The sequence below is a fragment of the Aquarana catesbeiana genome, linkage group LG04 (genome assembly GCF_042186555.1).
Source record: "Aquarana catesbeiana isolate 2022-GZ linkage group LG04, ASM4218655v1, whole genome shotgun sequence".
NCBI lineage: Eukaryota > Metazoa > Chordata > Amphibia > Anura > Ranidae > Aquarana > Aquarana catesbeiana.
The window spans coordinates 642,405,539-642,426,817 of NC_133327.1; the positions used below are offsets into that span (position 1 = coordinate 642,405,539).

Here is a 21,279-nt window from a genome sequence, read left to right on the forward strand (position 1 = left end):
GCCACTGGTGCCCCATCATATGCCGCCACTTGTGCCCCATCATATGCCGACACTTGTGCCCCCATATTATGCAGCCACTTGTGCCCATCATATGCTGCCACTTGTACCCAAATGCCGCCACTGTGCCCCCCGCCCGCTGTCTGCCAGGCACTTACCCCATCTTAGTGGTGGGTCAGGCACCTGGTGACGGCGACGGGCTGTGGGACGGCTCCTGTGTCATCCATACTTCCCCCTCCTCTCTTCTTTCGTTCTGCTAGGCGTCCAATAGGGGAACCTGTTCCTTCAGCCAATCAAGTGACGGGTATTAGACCCATGCTTCCTGATTGGCAGAGAGGCAGTTCAGTGTTAGAAAAGCAAATATTAATTTGCTTTTCTAACACATTTGGGTGGACTCCGAGCGCAATGCTCTGTGCTCCGAGTCCACCTTTTTTGAAGCCTATTAAAGCCTATGGCTCTAATCAGGTGCTTAAAAGAAAAACAACAAAAAAACACCCCTGCCGCTGTAATTCAGGTGCCCGGCATCCGAAAAGGGTCCGAACGCCTGAATAGGGCGTGGCAGCGGCGGCCATGGATAGATACATGCAATGCATGAATCTATCCATTTTCTTTATCGTACATCCCGAACACAGAGCACCATACTAATAACTATATAGGTTATAGGCCACCTTTAGGTGAATGGACACTGGTATAACCAAAAAGAAACAGGAAGTGCCCCTCCCTATATAACCCCTCCCATACCGGGAGTATCTCCGTTTTTTCGCTTGCGTCTAAGGTGTTGGTCACGGTTGATGAAGTGCTAAGAGAGCTCCGCTAAGTAATCCCTGGTGGGATCAAGGGGCTGTGCAAACGGATTCATCTAAAGTGCTTGAAAGCCAAATGGATGGTACTCGGGCCTCATACAAGAAGAAACTAGGTTTTTGCCTGTAATGCTTCTCTTTTGAGAGCTGGACCCTGGGATCCGGCACCTTGGTCATGTTAATACAGCCAAAGAGTTTTCCGGCAGTGGTGCTGTACAGGTCCAAGGGAGTGGACCCGTGAAAGGGGACCCGGTCCTTGAAGGTCTGGCATGACACGGCCCGCCGTGATGGGTGAAGGCTGGATCGGTCTGTGATAATTTCTAGCAGTCCTGCGGCGGGGATCAGGTAAGTCAGAAAGACAGGGAATGTGTGTGTGTATATATATATATATATATATATATATATATATATATATATATATATGATTCACTTGATCTTTCTGGTGTGAGTATGCAATGCCTTACCTATGTTTTGCCACTAGTGGGTGTAAAAGCTACATACCTGGCTTCCAGCATTCCATGCTTCCCCTGTGATGTGCTCAAGCGTCAGCAAAGGCTTCCTGTGGCAGCATTGCTATTTCTCCTGCTCTGTCAGCCATCAGTAGGGGTTTGGAGGGACCATCCACCATCAGAGAGGTCAAGTTCCCCCCTGCTGAACACCCCCCCCGCTCACCCCCTCGATCCGCCCTCACAACAGGGCCGGCTATCTCCGTGCAGAGCGCGGGAAAGGGTTCATTTAATTAAAAACAAAAAAGGGGGCGTTGCTTAAACGCCACCGGCGTGCACATGGAGCACAAGGCTCACTGCTTAAAATCTTTACACTCTGGAAGTGTCTGGTTGGCTGACAGAGGGAGCATACAAGTGGTATGTAAGCTGTATGGGTGTGTGGATATCGGCATTTTTAAAGGGGCACGTTATAGCAGCATGTTATGTAAATTGCTAGACTAAAGCTCTGCAGTAGATCCACTTTGTTTAGTACCTATGCTTTTTTTGTGCTTAGGACTATATCTTCCCCCAGGAGGGGTAATTCATCGGGGGGGAGTGCAAAGTCGCTGCGGTCAGAGCCTGAGGCTTCTAATCGCACGCCCGCAGTTCCACCCTCCCCTGAAAGACCTGGAACATCTGGCGAATCTGAGAATTCAAGCAGGTTTTAAAAAATTTTCTGCTCAAACTGAAGAGGCCCAAGGTTTAGCTAAGCTATCTAGGGCCCTATACTTTGCAGTGGACGCTATCAAGGATTTTATCCATCAGGTGGCTCGCCTTGCACTCATGTTGATACATATGCAAAGGATTCTGTGGCTAAACAGCTGGTCAGCCGAGTTACCAAGCAAGAAGCTCTTGGCTGGTTTTTTATTTCATGGAGAAAGGTTGTAACCTTCTCCTTAGATGTCTGGGCAGCAGCCTAGAGGCAGTCTCGACGGCCTCCACCGTCAGGGGCAAAGGATAAGATTCATAACCAGACACAGGGCTACAAAAAACCCTGGAGTCAGAAGTCCACAAAACAGAGTCCCAAGGCTTCCTTGTGAAGGGGCGCCCCCATTCGATCGAGTTGGGGGAAGACTGCGGTGGTTTTCAGAAATTTGGCAAGAGGAAATCCAAGACAAGTGGGTCCTCTCTGTAGTAGCCCTAGGCTACAAACTAGAGTGCCAAGAGTTTGCACCATCACGTTTTCTAGGATCAAATGTTCCCAAGGACCCAGTAAAGAAAAAGTCCTTATTTCTGGCACTGGACCGATTACTGTATCAGGCAGTGATAACAGAGGTTCCCTCAGAAGAGAGGGACATGGGGTTTTATTCAAATCTCTTTATGGTACCAAAACCAAATGGGTTTCGAGAACAGTCAGTTATCTTAGACACCTGGGTTAAATTTTCAATCTAGAGAAATCATCCTTACAGCTGGTAAGAAGGCTGCAGTATTTGGGCCTGGTCATAGACACAACCCAGGAAAGGGTGTTCTTGCCTCAGGCAAAGGTCAATGCTCTAAAAGAGCTGGTCCAGACGGTCAAGGCAAAGAAGGGTCCTTCCATTCGCCTTTGCATGGGATTACTAGGGAAGATGGTAGCTTCTTTCAACGTAGTTCCCTATGCCCAGCTCCATACAAGACTGTTACAACACAGTATTCTGTCTGCTTAGAACAAACAGATCCAAGTCTTGGATTATCCAATGCATCTGGCTCCAAAAGTACGCCAGAGTCTCAACTGGTGGTTGATAACCATGAATTTACAGAAGGGGAAATCCTTCATTCCAGTTTCCTGGAAAGTAGTAACTATGGATGCCAGCCTATGGGGTGCAGTTCTAGAAGAGACCACGGTTCAAGGTAGGTGTTCAGAGTCTGAGAAGACCTTGCCCATCAATATCCTAGAGATTTGGGCAGTACACCTGGCTCTAATAGCATGGACGTCCAGGTTGCGGAATGCTCCTGTCAGTTTACAATCTGACAATGCCACAGCAGTGGCCTATATCTATCACCAAGTAGGCACCAAAAGCCACGCAGCCCAAAAGGAGGTGGACCATATTCTGTCTTGGGCAGAGAAACATGTTCCTTGCCTATCTGCAGTCTACATTCCAGTAGTGGAAGATTGGCAGGCAGATTTCTTGAGCCGTCAACAGCTGTTGCCGGGAGAATGGTCTTTACATCCCAAGGTAATTTTGGCCATACGCCAAAGATGGGGTACGCCGGACATAGATCTATTGGCGTCCAGGTTCAACAAGAAGTTGGACAACTTTGTGGCGAGAACAAGGGATCCACTTGCACTCGGAGTAGATGCGTTAGTGATCCCGTGGAATCAGTTTTCACTGATTTATGTGCTCCCTCCAGTTCAGCTGCTACCATGGCTGCTTCACAGGATCAGGGAAGAAGGGAAGCCGGTAATCCTAATGGCCCCAGCATGGCCCAGAAGACCCTGGTAGGCAAGGATCGAGAGAATGGCAGTAGGGGAGTCTTTGACTCTTTCACCTCGTCTGGACCTGCTGTCGCAAGGACCGGTATTCCATCCTGCCTTACAAGCGCTAAATTTAACGGTGTGGCTATTGAAACCCACATTCTAAAAAATCCAGGGCTTTCAGGTTCGGTAGTAACCACCCTGATTAATGCCAGAAAGCCGGCCTCCAGGACCATTTATTACAGGGTTTGGAAGGCCTACGTCACTTGATGTGAAAGAAAGGGTTGGCATCCTCGTAAGTACAATCAAGGGTCAGATTTCGGCCTTGGCAGTGTTTTTCCAAAGGCCGCTTGCTTTGCACTCTTTAGTCCGGGCATTTATACAAGGGGTAACTCGGATAACTCCGCCAGTTAGAATACCCTTGTGCCCATGGGATTTGAATCTGGTTTTGTCAGTGTTGCAAAGACAACCCTTTGAACCTATACGGAATATTCCTTTGATCCTTTTGACAAGGAAATTGGTATTCCTAGTTGTGATAATCTCTGCAAGAAGAGTATCAGAATTGGCTGCTTTCTCCTGTAAAGAGCCATACTTAATCATTCACAAGGATAAGGTTGAGCTGCGTCCACACCCAACCTTTTTGCCAAAGGTAGTGTCTGATTTTCATCTGAATCAAGAGGTTTTCTTACCCTACTTTTTCCCAGAACCTCGTTCTGCAGAAGAAAAATTATTACATACTCTCAATGTAGTGAGAGCAATTAAAGCGACTGCTCAGATACGGAAAAATTATGTTTTGTTTGTGTTGCCAGAAGGCCCTAGAAAGGGTCAGGCAGCATCGAAATCTACTGTTGCTAAGTGGATTCGTCAGGCTTATGGCCTGAAAAGAAGGGTTCCTCCCTTTAAGATTAAAGCGCACTCTACCAGGGCAGTCAGTGCTTCATGGGCAGTGCATCACCAAGCCTCTGTGGCTCAGGTTTGCAAGGCCGCTACTTGGTCATCAGTACATACATTCATGAGATTCTATCAAATGGATGTAAGATGGCCTATGCTTAAGGTGAAAAAACTCCTGGCAGTGACCAGCCCCCAGCCCCCCGTTTTCTTACTTGAGCACCGTATTTCCCTTGGTGGAGACACGCTCTTCCTCTCTCCACGCAGTCCCGGCTCTTGATTGGATAGATTGATAGCAGCGCAGCCATTGGCTCCCACTGCTGTCAATGAAATCCAATGACGTGGGCGCGGGGGGTGGGGCTGAGTCCGGCATTCGTGTCTATGGTCGCAAATGCTTGATTCGGGAGAGCGCTCGCAAGGTAACCCCCCCCCCCCCCGGGATAGCGCTACTCCTAGGGGGTTATCTAATGCAGGGAAGAGCCGCGAGAGCTGCTGCGGTATCCCAAAAGAGGATGTTCGGGGCCACTCTGTGCAAAACGAGCTGCACAGTGGAGGTAAGTATAATATGTTTGTTATTTTAAAAAAATTAAAAACAAAAAGGTTTACAATCACTTTAAACCCCATTGGAAATCTGTGGAATGACTTAAAGACTGCAGTCCACAAAACAGTCACCATCAAATTTAACTGAACTTGAGCAGTTTGACAAAGATTTTGCAAAGTCTAGATGTGTAAAGTTAGTAGAAACATATCCCAACAGACTAAAGGATGTAATTAAAGCAAAAGGTGATCCAAGAAAATACTGACATAATGGGCGTGATACTTTTTCAAACTCGTGATTCAGTTTTTTGATTTTTTTCTGATATGTTGGTGTTATATCTTTCACTTGGATGTTATAAATTGCACTAGTAAATACAGCTGGATAAAACAAAAACTGTGTCTGTCTTCATTTCAGGCTGCAAATCAACTAAATCTGATTATTTTAAAAGGGGGTGATTCTTTTTATATAGTCACATCTATGGATGGCCAGTCACTGTACACAGTACTATGTGGTTTACATATTAATTTGCTTATTATATTTGAGCTTGCTTTTACCAAAATGAAGCCTGTATGGGCGCCAAAAGGAACCGGCACTTTAATGATTAATGAGAGATAGCAGGAATTAATGATGATGGGACGGAGATTTAAAAGAAGGTCATGGAGATCAGCAACAGGGAGACCTAGGTAGGACAGGAGGCTGCAGGTATCAGCAGAGGTGAGATAGAAGAGTAGGTAGTGGGTATCAATAACAGTGGTATTAGAAAGTGGCAGGAGGGAACAGTGACAGCAGGCATTGGAAGTCACAGGTCTCTGTATTGCCAGGGCTTGGGAAGGGAACAGAGGAGAATGTAAACAGCAGGAGATATGAGTGTAATGGACTAGACTAGATTATAGCTTTAATATTGTTTATGTAATACTATTCATCAATATATACTTTATATCACTTTGAATTTATAGCGCTACACCCACTTTATACACTCTAGATTATAGCTTCCAACGGTCCCTGATTTCGAGGGACAGTCCCTGATTTGGAACAAAGTCCCTCTGTCCTCCTCATTTGTCCCATATTTTGGTCTGATATATACAGTGGGGCAAAAAAGTATTTAGTCAGCCACCAATTGTGCAAGTTCTCCCACTTAAAAAGATGAGAGAGGCCTGTAATTGTCATCATAGGTATACCAACTATGAGAGACAAAATGTGGAAACAAATCCAGACAATCACATTGTCTGATTTTTGAAAGAATTTATTTGCAAATTATGGTTGAAAATAAGTATTTGGTCACCTACAAACAAGCAAGATTTCTGGCTCTCACGGTATCTTCTTCTTTAAGAGGTTCCTCTGTCCTCCACTCATTACCTGTATTAATGGCACCTGTTTGAACTTGTTATCAGTATAAAAGACACCTGTCCACAACCTCAAACAGTCACACTCCAAACTCCACTATGGTGAAGACCAAAGAGCTGTCGAAGGACACCAGAAACAAAATTGTAGACCTGCACCAGGCTGGGAAGACTGAATCTGCAATAGGCAAGCAGCTTGGTGTGAAGAATCAACTGTGGGAGCAATAATTAGAAAATGGAAGACATACAAGACCACTGATAATCTCCCTAGATCTGGGGCTCCACGCAAGATCTCCCCCCTGGGGTCAAAATGATCACAAGAACGGTGAGCAAAAATCCCAGAACCACACGGGGGGACCTAGTGAATGACCTGCAGAGAGCTGGGACCAACGTAACAAAGGCTCCCATCAGTAACACACTACGCCCCCAGGGACTCAGATCCTGCAATGCCAGACGTGTCCCCCTGCTTAAGCCAGTACATGTCCGGGCCCATCTGAGGTTTGCTAGAGAGCATTTGGATGATCCAGAAGAGGATTGGGAGAATGTCATATGGTCAGATGAAACCAAAGTAGAACTGTTTGTTAGAAACACAACTCATCATGTTTGGAGGAGAGAGAATGCTGAGTTGCAACCAAAGAACACCATACCTACTGTGAAGCATGGGGGTGGCAACATCATGCTTTGGGGCTGTTTCTCTGCAAAGGGAACAGGACGACTGATCCATGCACATGAAAGAATGAATGGAGCCATGTATCGTGAGATTTTGAGTGCAAACCTCCTCCCATCAGCAAGGGCATTGAAGATGAAACATGGCTGGGTCTTTTTAGCATAACAATGATCCCAAACACACCGCCCGGGCAACGAAGGAGTGGCTTCGTAAAAAGCATTTTAAGGTCCTGGAGTGGCCTAGCCAGTCTCCAGATCTCAACCCCATAGAAAACCTTTAGAGGGAGTTGAAAGTCTGTGTTGCCCAGTGACAGCCCCAAAACATCACTGCTCTAGAGGAGATCTGCATGCAGTGATCAGTGCTAATAATATGCACTATCACTGTATTAATGACACTGCCTGGGAAGTGGTTAACATCTGGGGCAATCAAAGGGTTAAATGTGTACCTAGTAAGTGTTTATGTGTTAACTATGTGCTTCCTTTACTCAGGAAAGTGACAGTTTTTATACCCTGCTTTGCAGGGAGACAAAAAAACGGCATATTTCCGCTGTCAGTAGAGAGATGTGTGTTGTTTACATACACAGATCTCTTTCCTGTCATCCACTGACTGGCATGTGGTTGAGCAAGTGACTGCACATCCGGGTCGGCAGGGGGCGTGCGCCCCCTACCTGGAAATGCAGAATTGCGTATATATACGTAATTATGTGCAGCCGGCCCGCAGCAGTAAAGCACCGTGCATGGTCGGAAAATGGATATACTGGAGTTTTATTTATTTTTTTATACTACTAATGGTGATTAGTGCACACCCCAAACCCAGAAACAGAGAGGGATGTACTAATACGTTGCCTTGCCTGTAGAGGCTGCTTTTACGTGGGGGGTCCGCAAGTGGATAAAAAAAGTCAGCCAGCCCCAGAGGCTGGTAGGAAAAAACCCTCAAGGGTATCCCCGTAAGTGAGATTGACTGTAAAAGTAAGGCGGCTGAGCTGACACCCACACAAAAATAGGTGGGGAAGGACTATACTATCAAGTGATGACTAGCAAAAACAGCTTAACAGTCATGACCATCATCTTCAAGACACTGGTGAAAAAACAAAAAGGTACTTCCTGTATGGGAGGGGTTATATAGACGGGGACTTCCTGTCTTTTTGATTTGCAATTGTCCATTCACCTATAGGTGGTGCATAGCCCAGACAGTAATTATTAGCCTGCTCTATGTCCCGTGATGTACGATAAAGAAATTAGATTATTTTTCAGCAGAGCTGAAGAAAAGGCGTGGAACCTCCAAGAACACTGACAAAAAATTGAGGCATGCTGGATACAGAAGGGGTTATACAGAACTGGCTTGTGGTTTTTCTGTTTGCCAGTGTGCCATTCCCCTGTAGGTGGCAGTATACCCCAACTGTTTCTGAGTTCCTGTTTCCTTCAACGGATGATAAGAAAATACTGTTTTTCTCCCAGTGATAATGATGTTACCGTTTCTGTTACTGAGTAAGACAAGACTATTAAAAATGTAGGTTATCAGTACAATGTCTGTCGATCTGACCAAATATCTATTTTTGTGACTTTTGTGGTTTTAAAAAGGAAAAAGCAACATACTTCAATGTGCCTTTTGTGCTGTAATCTGATGCTGTCAGACTTTATATTATGCAAAAGAAATGCAAAACTCCTACGGCTTTAGGCATGTGTAATTTGAAGCTTTTAAAACGGAACTATGGTTATTTACAATGACTATACATATGGAGTAATTGGTCTAACATTTACCTGAAATAATTTTTGTTAAATGTGACTTTTAGTTGCTGTCTGTATAAAGCAGCCTTTCCCAACCTTTATCCCAATATTCAGGTCTTTGTGGACCCTTGCTAAAAATTATTTTGCATGGTAAATACAGTACGTTGGCCACATCACATTGGTGGTTAATGATAGATGGTTCCCTTACACTGGTGGGTCAGTGGAAAGAACGGCCTGTTACACTGATGGTTGTTGGTGAAGAATGCCTATTACACTGGTGGTTAGTGTAGTGCCCCCATACATTGGAATGTGGTGGGGAGAATGCTCCAATCACTGGTTTTTAGTGGAAAGAATTCCCCCACATTTCAGACAGCGAACATGGTTATTTTTGTCAGTGGTTACCAGTAGGAGAAGCTCCACTGACCCGATGCCGCTGGTTCTGCCAAGTGCCGTTGGTGCCAGATCTATATGGCCACCATCAGGTTTGAGTTTAACTCACTAGTGATTAAAGTGTAATTAAAAAGGCAAAACTGTTTTTTTCTTTTTTAGTTTTGGATAGAGTGGACAGGGGTTAAAACACCTGAGAGTTTTTACTGCTGTCCGTGCCCCTGTTATGCCCAGTACACATGGTCGGATTTTCCGATGGAAAATGTGTGATAGGACCTTGTTGTCGGAAATTCCGACCGTGTGTAGGCGCCATCACACATTTTCCATCGGATTTTCCGACACACAAAGTTTGAGAGCAGGCTATAAAATTTTCTGACAACAAATACCGTTGTCGGAATTTCCGATCGTGTGTACACAAATCCGACGCACAAAGTGCCACGCATGCTCAGAATAAATAAAGAGATGAAAGCTATTCGCTACTGCCCCGTTTATAGTCCCGACGTACGTGTTTTACGTCACCGCGTTCAGAATGATCGGATTTTCCGACAACTTTGTGTGACCGTGTGTATGCAAGACAAGTTTGAGTCAACATCCGTCGGAAAAAATCCTAGGATTTTGTTGTCGGAATGTCCGATCAATATCCAACCGTGTGTACGGGGCATTAGAGAGATTCACTCTGGAATGAAAAAGTGAATTAGAAGAAAATCCCACATTTTGGGTTGATTTCAGAACACTAAAAGAGGGGAAATCTTCCAAAGGGGCCATTCATTATATACAAATTATGTTGCTCACTGTGATTGATCACAAGGTACAGACAGGGCCAATCACAGCTAATCACAATACATACTAAATATATCCATTTCATTCAGTAAAAATGGTTGCTTATAACAGTGAAATTCACTGTGTGATGTAAATGTAAAATTATTAACCACTGGTTGACCGCCCTATAGCAATTTTACTGCTACAGGGCGGCACGTGTGCACCGGATCACGTACATATATGCGATTCTGCACTTCCGCCTGCAGGTTTATTCAAAGCAGAAGCCAATCTGCGGGTGCCAGGCACTCAATGTCCGCCAGCACCTGTCGATCGTCGGGTAGAGACACAGAATGGAGCTCTGCCTATGTAAACAAGGCAGAGTTCCGTTCTGACAGGGGGTAAAGGAAGGATTCTTTGTACCTGCAAAGCAGGAACTAAACTCTAATCTCTTCCCCTAGTAAAAGCAGCACACATAGTAAACACAAGCGCTGGCTAGGCACACAGTTAACCGTTTGATCGCCCTAGATGTTTAACCCTTTTCCAGCCAGTCATTAGAACAGTAACTGCATATTTTTATCATTGATCACTATATAAGAGCCGGTTCACACGGGGGCGACTTGTCAGGCGACCTAGCCGCCTGACAAGTCGCCTCCCGTTCTGTACAATGGAACCGTTCTAATCGGAGCGACGCAAGTCGCTCCGACTTAGAAGAAAGGTTCCTGTACTACTTTGGGGGCGACTTGCATAGACTTCTATACAGAAGTCATCTTGCAAGTCGCCGCGGCAGTCGTGTGCAGGTCGCCTCGGTGAGGCGACCTGCAAGTCGTGCCGCTTCTAATGTGAACCGGCGCTTAGTGTCACTGGTTCCCACAAAGTGTCAAAAGTGTGAGTTAGTGTCCGATTGTCCACTGCAATATCACAGTCCCGCTATGAGTCGCTGGTCTCCTCCGGTACTAGTATTAAAAAAAAAAAATCCAGTAGATATCCTATAGTTTGTAGACGCTATAAACGTTTGTGTAAACCAATCAATAAATAAAAAAACATATTGGATATGTTTTATAGCGGGAAGCAAAAAAAAAAAATTTTTTTTAAATGGGCAGTCTTTTTTTTCTTTTTTTATAGCGCAAAAAATAAAAAACGCAGAGGTGATCAAATACCACCAAAAGAAAGTTCTATTTGTGGGAAAAAAAGGACATTTATTTAGGTACAGCATTGCATGACTGCGCAATTGTCAAAGTAACGCAGTGCCGTATCGCAAAAAGTGGCCTGGTCATGAAGGGGGTGGGGTAAATCTTGTGGAGGTCAAATGGTTAAAAAAAGGTTTTGTTTTTTTGTTTTAATTTTACATACTGTCACCAGTCAGTATGCCTGCTCACAGTACGTACATTTTATTTTTTTTTTATGTGAAAAAAAAAAACATTTCTTTTTAATCTCTTCATTTTCCAAAAAAATGTGACAAAGAAATAAAACTTCAAAAAAACATGCCATGCCTCTTACTAAATACTTGGACTGTCCACTTTCCAAAAATGGGTAATTTAGAGGATATTTGAACATTTTGTCATGTTGCAACTAAAAACGTAATTTTATCTTTTTGGGATTTTATGTGATAGACCATCACAAAGTGGCACATTATTGTGAAGTGGAAGGAAAATAAATATGTGAAAAGTGTGGTGTGTATTTGTATTCAGCCCCCCTGAGTCAATACTTTGTAGAACCACCTTTCACTGCAATTACAGCTGCAAGTCTTTTTGGGGATGTCTTTACCAGCTTTGCATATCTAGAGAGTGACATTTTTGCCCATTCCTCTTTGCAAAATAGCTCAACCTCTGTCAGATTGGATGGAGAACGTCTGTGAACAGCAATTTTCAAGTCTTGCCACAGGTTTTCAATTGGATTTAAGTCTGGACTTTGACTGGGCCATTCTAACACATGGATATGCTTTGATCTAAACCATTCCATTGTAGCTCTGGCTGTATGTTTAGGGTCGTTGTCTTGCTGGAAGGTGAACCTCTGCCCCAGTTTCAGGCCTTTTGCAAACTCTTATGCCGCGTACACACGAGCGGATTTCTCGCCGGAAAAAGATATGACGGCTTTTCCGACGGGATTCCACTCAAGTTTGCCTTGCATACACACGGTCACGCAAAAGTTTGCTGAAATTACGACCGCCAAGAACGCGGTGACGTACAACATTACGAGCCAAGAAAATGAAGTTCAATGCTTCCAAGCATGCGTTGAATTGTTTCCGAGCATGTGCAGGGATTTTGCGCGTCGGAATTGCCACAGACGATCGCATTTTCGGATGTGAAGTGGAACTTTTCCCGACCGAAAAATTGAGAGCATGCTCTCAATCTTTTGTGCTGGCTGGAATTCCTCCAGCAAAAGACCGATGGAGCATACACACGGTCGGATTTTCAGAGGAAAAACTCTCATCGGTCTTTTGCCGGCCGAAATTCCGATTGTGTGTACGCAGCATAACAGGTTTTCTTCTAGGATTGCCCTGTATTTGGCTTCATCCATCTTCTCATCAACTCTGACCAGTTTCCCTGTCCCTGCTGAAGAAAAGCATCTCCACACCATGATGCTGCCACCACCATGTTTAACGGTGGGGGTGGTGTGTTCAGGGTGATGTGCGGTGTTAGTTTTCTGCCACACATAGCGTTTTGTTTTAGGCCAAAAAGTTCAATTTTGGTCTCAACTGACCAGAGCCCCTTCTTCCACATGGTTTCTCGCAAACTGCAAAGGGACTTCTTATGGCTTTCTTTCAGCAATGGCTTTCTTCTTGCCACTCTTCCATAAAGGTCAGATTTGTGGAGAGCACGACTAATAGTTGTCCTGTGGACAGAATCTCCCACCTGAGCTGTGGATCTCTGCAGCTCCTCCAGAGTTACCATGGGCCTCTTAGCTGCTTCTCTGATTAATGCTCTCCTTGCCCGGCCTGTCAGTTTAGGTGGACGGCCATGTCTTAGTAGGTTTGCAGTTGTGCCATACTCTTTCCATTTGCAGATGATGGATTGAACAGTGCTCCATGAGATGATCAAAGATTGAGATATTTTTTTATTACCTAACCCTGCTTCAAACTTCTCCACAACTTTATCCCTGACCTGTCTGGTGTGTTCCTTGGCCTTCATGATGCTGTTTGTTCACTAATGTTCTCTAACAAACCTTTGAGGGCTTCACAGAACAGCTGTATTTATACTGAGATTAAATTACACACAGGTGGACTCTATTATCTAATTAGGTGACTTCTGAAGGCAATTTTAGTTAGGGATATCAGTGTAAAGGGGGCTGAATACAAATGCACGCCACACTTTTTAGATATGTATTTGTAAAAAATGTTGAAAACCATTTATCATTTTCCTTCTACTTCACAATTATGTGCCACTTTGTGTTGGTCTATCACATAAACTACATTTACATTTTTGGTTGTACCATGACAAAATGTGGAAAATTTCAAGGGGCATGAATACTTTTTCAAGGCAGTGTGTGTGTGTAATTATATACACACACACACACACACACACACACAGTATCTCACAAAAGTGAGTACACCCCTCAGATTTTTGTAAATATTTTATTATATCTTTTCATGTGACAACACTGAAGAAATGATACTTTGCTACAATGTAAAGTAGCAAGTGTACAACAAGTATAACAGTGCAAATTTGCTGTCCCCTCAAAAATAACTCAACACACAGCCATTAATGTCTAAACCGCTGGCAACAAAAGTGAGTACACCCCTAAGTGAAAATGTCCAAATTGGACCCAAAGTGTCAATATTTTTTGTGGCCACCATTATTTTCCTGCACTGCCTTAATCCTATTGGCCATGGAGTTCACCAGAGCTTCACAGGTTGCCACTGGAGTCCTTTTCCACAACGACATCACGGAGCTGGTGGGTGTTAGAGACCTTGCGCTTCTCTACCTTCCGTTTGAGGATGCCCCACAGAAGCTGAATAGGGTTTAGGTTTGGAGACATGCTTGGCCAGTCAATCACCTTTATTCTCTGCTTCTTTAGAAAGTCAGTGGTCGTCTTGGAGGTGTGTTTGGGGTCGTTATGTTGGAATACTGCCCTGTGGCCCAGTCTCTGATCATGCTCTGCTTCAGTATGTCACAGTACATTTTGGCATTCAGAATTCCCTCAATGAACTGTAGCTCCCCAGTGCCGGCAGCACTCATGCAGCTCCAGACCATGACACTCCCACCACCATGCTTGACTGTAGGCAAGACACACTTGTCTTTGTACTCCTCACCTGATTGCTGCCACACACGCTTGACACCATCTGAACCAAATAAGTTTATCTTGGTCTTATCAGACCACAGGACATGGTTCCAGTAATCCATGTCCTTAGTCTGCTTGTCTTCAGCAAACTGTTTGCGGGCTTTCTTGTACATCATCTTTAGAAGAGGCTTCCTTCTGGGAGGACAGCCATGCAGTGTGTGGCGTATGGTCTGAGCACTGACAGGCTGACCCCCACCCCTTCAACCTCTGCAGAAATCATACGTCTATTTCCCAAAGACAACCTCTGCATATGATGCTGAGCGCATGCACTCAACTTCATTGGTCGACCATGGCGAGGTCTGTTCTGAATGGAAGCTGTTCTGTTAAACCCGCTGTATGGTCTTGGCCACCGTGCTGCAGCTCAGTTTCAGGGTCTTGGCAATCTTCTTATAGCCAAGGCCATCTTTATATAGAGCAACAATTCTTTTTTTTCAGATCCTCAGAGAGTTCTTTGCCATGAGGTGCCATGTTGAACTTCCAGTGACCAGTATGAGAGTGAGAGCGATAACACCAAATTTAACACACCTGCTCCCCATTCACACCTGAGACCTTTTAACACTAACGGGTCACATGACACCGGGGAGGTAAAATGGCTAACTGGGCCCAATTTGGACATTTTCACTTAGGGCTGTACTCACTTTTGTTGCCAGCGGTTTAAACATGAATGGCTGTGTGTTGTTATTTTGAGGGGACAGCAAATTAGCAAATTTACACTGTTATACAGGCTGTACACTCACTACTTTATATTGTAGCAAAGTGTCATTTCTTTATAGTGTTGTCACATGAAAAGATATTTTCTTTTGTGAGATACTGTATGTCACGGGCATGGCCAGAGCGGAGGCTGTTGGAGAGGACTGTGTGCAAGCCTGTTGCCCACCGATTATGGGCCCTAGCATTTGAGGTGAATGAGAAATCCAGTCTGAACTGTATTAATCGGACTCAGTCATGTATATATTGTATGGGGACTCCTTACTGTATATTTGTGTCCCTGAAGAGGGAGGGGGGATTCCTCCAGCAGCCCCCTGCTGATAAGACTGATTCATTCTGCTGGGACACATCCTGTGAGGAGATGCTGGTGTTATCAACATGTGTTTATGTTAATTGAGAGAGCTAATGTCACGGAACGTCCCACACTCCGCTTGAGTGCTTCCGTCATATACCGCTTCCTAAGTTCTGGAACACAAGTCCAATGGATCTGGCTATAGGAACCCCAAGAACTAGACAACACCAGTCTTGGAGTACATCAGAACTGCCTTTATTTTGAGATCTCACAGACCTTTATACAGCAGGGATGACTCAAAGCTAACCTAATTAACATGACCTAAATTACTACAAAATGTACCCAGACCAGATGACAGTCTTGTGGGCACCGAGCTTCACACATTAATACAATTAACAATACAAACAACAATCTCCCCCCTCCTCAGCCTAGACCATTCGTCTATTAGCCAGGGCTGGTGGCTAATGTGATCAGCTCTCTCAATTAACATAAACACATGTTGATAACACCAGCATCTCCTCACAGGATGTGTCCCAGCAGAATGAATCAGTCTTATCAGCAGGGGGCTGCTGGAGGAATCCCCCCCTCCCTCTTCAGGGACACAAATATACAGTAAGGAGTCCCCATACAATATATACATGACTGAGTCCGATTAATACAGTTCAGACTGGATTTCTCATTCACCTCAAATGCTAGGGCCCATAATCGGTGGGCAACAGGCTTGCACACAGTCCTCTCCAACAGCCTCCGCTCTGGCCATGCCCGTGACATTTCTCCCCTTTCGGCAGGAGACTAACACAGGAGGAGACCCCAGACGGGTTGACTCCGAAGTTAGTAAACAACTCCAGTCCTCTACTGCCTGTACCCACACAGTACCCCAAACAAATTATCCCAAACAGTGCATTACTCACCCAGCCATCCTCTGCCTCTCTCAGAGAACATATCTGCCGCTGGAGAGAAGACAGGGTGACTGGGCTCACTCTGTCATGCTGTTGGGGATCTGGGCCCACTGCCCAGCATCCCTGGGGTATACAGGTGGAGACTGAAGTTCCATCCACCTTCACAGGAAATCCATCCTCTGTTAGTTGAGGGCAGAGTCCAGCAGTCCTCGGCCCTGTTGCCAGCCCTTCTGCTGGAAACCCCACACCATCTGTTCCGGCTAACTGTTGGAGAGGGAGGCCGACTGCCCCGCCTCCCTGGAACTCTGTAGTTGTTGCCGGTGCTGGGCAGAGGTTGGTAGCACTCTGCCCTGTTGCCAGCACTTCTGCTGGGGACTCCGCATCCTCTGCTCCGGCTAACTGTTGGGGCAGGCAGCTGGCTTCCTCCACTCCCAAACTGTGTAGCTGCCATTGGGTAGGTGAGCCGGCTGCTTCCTTTTCCATTCCCTCATCTGGCTGCTGGGACGACATGTCGATGGTACTGTCTCCCAGGTACACGGATCTTTGCTGGGGAGGAAAGCCCACTTCCTCCACCCTGGCCAACTGTTGGGGAGGGACAACACACACCTCCTCTCCCTTCTCCCTCTGTATCTGCTGCTGGGAAGTGATTGCCATCTTCTCACCCTGAGCCTCCACAATTGCTGCAGGTGTGGGGCAGAGGTCTTGGACCCTCTGTCCGGTTGCCAGCACTTCTGCTGGGGGTTTGCTAGGTGGTTCCTCCTCTACAGAAATGTCTATTAAATCCCCAGTCTCTGGAAGTGGTAAAAGTGTGGGACAGAGGTCTTGGACCCTCTGTTCAGTTACCAGATCTTCAGCTGGAGAAGTTTGTTTTAACTCCATAGATGCTGCTGGCAGAAAATCACATGTCCCTGTCAGTGTTGTGGGAGAAAGGCCGACTACCTCTTCTCTCAGGAAGGCCGAAGCCACTGTTGGTGCTGGGCAGAACACAGTGAACTTTGGCCCTGATAGCAGCTCTTCTGCTGGAGGCTCATCAGGTTGTTCTTCCTCAGCAGAAAAGTCTATCAAATCCCATGTCTCTGCAACTGATGTCGGGGAATAGGGGTTCACCATCTCCTGTCCATGGAACCCAGAAGATGTTATCATTTCTGGACAGAGGTTAGCAGAGCTCTGCCCTGTTGTCAGCACTTCAGGTTTGGGGACGGCAATCTCCGGATTTTCCACTGCCGATTCTCTGGCATGCTGCTGAACTTGTTCTAGCAGTTTCCTGTATGCCCTTTCCAGATGCTGCTCCTTCCTTAGCAAATGGTCCAGATCAGGTTTGAGCTCTGAGACCCCTGCAAGACCGAGCATAGACTCTCTATAGTCTCTCATGTCCTCAAGGTCAGGTTCCCCTTCATCGCCAAACATAAAAAGATCTGTAAGGTTCTCCCACAGCAATCCAGGGCCGCCAAAGTCATATCCCTCCAGAGAGCATTCTGTTGTCTCCCCTAAATATCCCTCCTCTGCGTGCCATTGCAGAGCCCGATATCGATTGTCCAGCTCTATCTCCTGCTGGACCAACCTGTCCAACTCAGTCACCCATTGCTCCTGGGGCTGCTCTCCCAGGAATGCCATCCGCAATGCCCGTTGGTCACTGGCCCGTTGCTCTTGGGTTGGAAAGCACTTGCCCTGTTTTATACCAGCGAGACGGAGGGCTGCAATCCAGAGCTCCACCCGAATCAGCTGCCTGAGCTCCAGGTATTCATCCTCAGACACAGTCCTGGTGTACGTTGAAAGGATGATCCGCAGCAGCCCCGGGAATTCTGATGCCAGGTCCATATCTCCGCTGGGGTGACTGAAGTCTGCTATGCTGATCTTGGATCCAGTTGGAGGTTTGGATGTCCCAGACTTCAGACTTCAGGAAGCTTTCCCGCTGCTTGCCACCAATGTCATGAACGTCCCACACTCCGCTTGAGTGCTTCCGTCATATACCGCTTCCTAAGTTCTGGAACACAAGTCCAATGGATCTGGCTATAGGAACCCCAAGAACTAGACAACACCAGTCTTGGAGTACATCAGAACTGCCTTTATTTTGAGATCTCACAGACCTTTATACAGCAGGGATGACTCAAAGCTAACCTAATTAACATGACCTAATTTACTACAAAATGTACCCAGACCAGATGACAGTCTTGTGGGCACCGAGCTTCACACATTAATACAATTAACAATACAAACAACAATCTCCCCCCTCCTCAGCCTAGACCATTCGTCTATTAGCCAGGGCTGGTGGCTAATGTGATCAGCTCTCTCAATTAACATAAACACATGTTGATAACATCAGCATCTCCTCACAGGATGTGTCCCAGCAGAATGAATCAGTCTTATCAGCAGGGGGCTGCTGGAGGAATCCCCCCTCCCTCTTCAGGGACACAAATATACAGTAAGGAGTCCCCATACAATATATACATGACTGAGTCCGATTAATACAGTTCAGACTGGATTTCTCATTCACCTCAAATGCTAGGGCCCATAATCGGTGGGCAACAGGCTTGCACACAGTCCTCTCCAACAGCCTCCGCTCTGGCCATGCCCGTGACACTGTACATGTGTGTGATCTCGCTACAGTGAGATTTCTCAGAAATGGGGATGGGTACCTATCAAAAACAGGTACTCGCTCCTCACCCCCCCCCCCCCCCCCCGAAAGGTGCCAAAAGTGGCACCGGAGGGGAAGAGGAGGCAGATAAGCAGAGCTTCCACTTTTGGGTGAAACTCTGCTTAAAAAACAAACAAAAAAAACACACACTATGTATCCCCTTTATCTGTATGCTGCACAGCCAGAGAGAGGGAAGAAGAGGGAAGAAGAGGGCTGCCACTACTGACCTTCTTTTGAAAATGCTATTTGTCTGGTTAACTCCAGCTTCAAATATTTCAAGTTGTGAAATGGAAACTCCACGCAACAAGTCAACTCAAAATTCCTCTTCTACTTATTTGCTCTGGGTCAGTTATGCAGAAGGAAATTTTATGCACGTGATCTCCAGGATTACCCCCTTCATGCAACGCTGTACCCAAATAAAATTTATATAATTTTTCTCACACAAATAGAGCCTTCTTTTGGTGGTATTCGATCACCTCTGCATTTTTTTATTTTTTGTGTTATAAACAAAAAAATACTGACAATTTTGGAAAAAAAAATCCCACTATTTTTTACTTTCTGCTAAAAAACATACTTTATACTTTACTAACTTATTTTTTTTTAATTCAAATTTATTCAGAAATGTAGTCCAATATGTATTCTGCTAAATATATTTGGTAAAAAAAAAAAAAATCCCAGTGAGCATATATTGATTGGTTTGTGCAAAATTGATAACGTTTACAAAACTTTGGGATATATACTGGAATTATTATTATTTTTTTAATGCTAGTAATGGCGGCGATATTGCTTTGGACAATCGGACACTGACACTTTTGGGGAACCAGTGACACTAATACAGTAATCAGTGCTAAAAATATGCACTGTCACTGTACTAATGACACCCCGGCAGGGAATGGAGTCCATATGGATGGAACTCAAAAGGGTGGAAGTAAGCGGGAAATTACTCATGGGGGTATGTTACAGGCCTCCTAACCTGATGAGTGGAAGGAATCTATGAAACGCTTCAAGCAATTTAGATGCTACAATCGTGTGTTTACATTTTAAGCTCTTAGGCCCCTTTCACACATACGGACCATTCAGGTCCGCCTGTCAGGTTTTTAGGCGGACCTGAACGGACGCTCCATATACCTCTATGGAGCGACGGATGTCATGTGCGCTGACATCTGATCCGCTAAATGCAGACGGATGAAAACCCTATTTTCCATCCGTCTGGCGGATCAGATGAAAATGGGCAAGCGGCCCGTTTTCATCCGATCCCCCATAGGAGGAGAGCGGGGCTCTGACAGGTCTGTCCCTGCACAATGAGCAGAGACGGACCTGTCATCCGCCGGCTCAGCAGGGATCAACGGAGTGATCCCCGCTGAGCAAGCGGAGACCATCAAAAGGGACAGCCCTGTGTGAAAGAGCCCTTAATCAACAATTTTTCTACAATTAGGTCTTACTGTATTATGCTAACAGAATCATGTTTTTGTATACTATGTCAATATGGATAGTTTGGTGCATTACAAGTCAACGTTATGAACTACCATGTTATTATATGATACTAATGTGTTACATATATGAACAAATTTTTATTCATCAATACATTTTTATCTGCATTGTGCGATGATCTAATATGTGTGCGTGTGTGTAATTTTATATATACATAAAAAATTGACACACACACTTTGTTTATTTTTGCTTTTTCCAGCTGCGTGCTTCATTTAAAGTCCCAACCCTTCTTTATTTATTTATTCTTGGAGTTGGATCTCCTTTCAGTTAGAAATGGCAGCAAGACTGGAAAATCTCATCCTAACGGGGGACTTCAACTATCCCCACATTAACTGGGTGGAAGGGACAGCCCACTCTTTAAAGGCCCGCCATTTCTTAAATGTTCTACAGGACAACTTCATGTCCCAATTGGTGGATTCCCCTACTAGAAGTAACGCATTGCTAGATCTATTAATTGATAAATGATACAGATCTGATTGCAGATGTGGAAATATGGGACAGCTTGGGAACTAGCGACCACAGAATTATTACATTCCGCATAAATCATAGGAAAAAGACGCACGAGGGGAAACTAAACTGTGCGCAATGCTGTAGGACCAAATCCTTGAAACATTGAACACGGAGGAAAAATGGGAATGCTTTAGGAACATATTAAATAAAAGTATCACCGAGTGCATTCCAAGGGTTAATAAATATAGAAGAACAAAGGTTAAACCTGGGTGGCTAAAATCAAAATGTAAAATGTCGCACAAAGGACAAAAAAATGACCTTTATAAAGTACAAAGTGGAAGGGTCAGTGTCAGCATTCCAGCACTACAAGAATGCAATAAAAAGTGTAAGTACACAATCAGGGCAGCTAAAAAAAAAAAAGAAGACTATGAGAGATACATAGCAGAGGAGAGTAAAACAAATCCCCAGGAATTTTTTTAAAATATAGTAACAGTAAAAATACGAGGACGGAAAACACATAAGGCCCCATAAAGGATGAGGAAG

At 45.1% G+C, this 21,279-nt stretch overlaps 1 protein-coding gene across 1 annotated transcript in view; it reads right to left on the minus strand.

The window, feature by feature from the left end:
• Positions 1–21,279, minus strand: part of RCOR3 (REST corepressor 3) — an 80,448-nt gene that overhangs the window by 50,351 nt on the left and 8,818 nt on the right. The gene's annotated exons all lie outside the window — the stretch shown is intronic.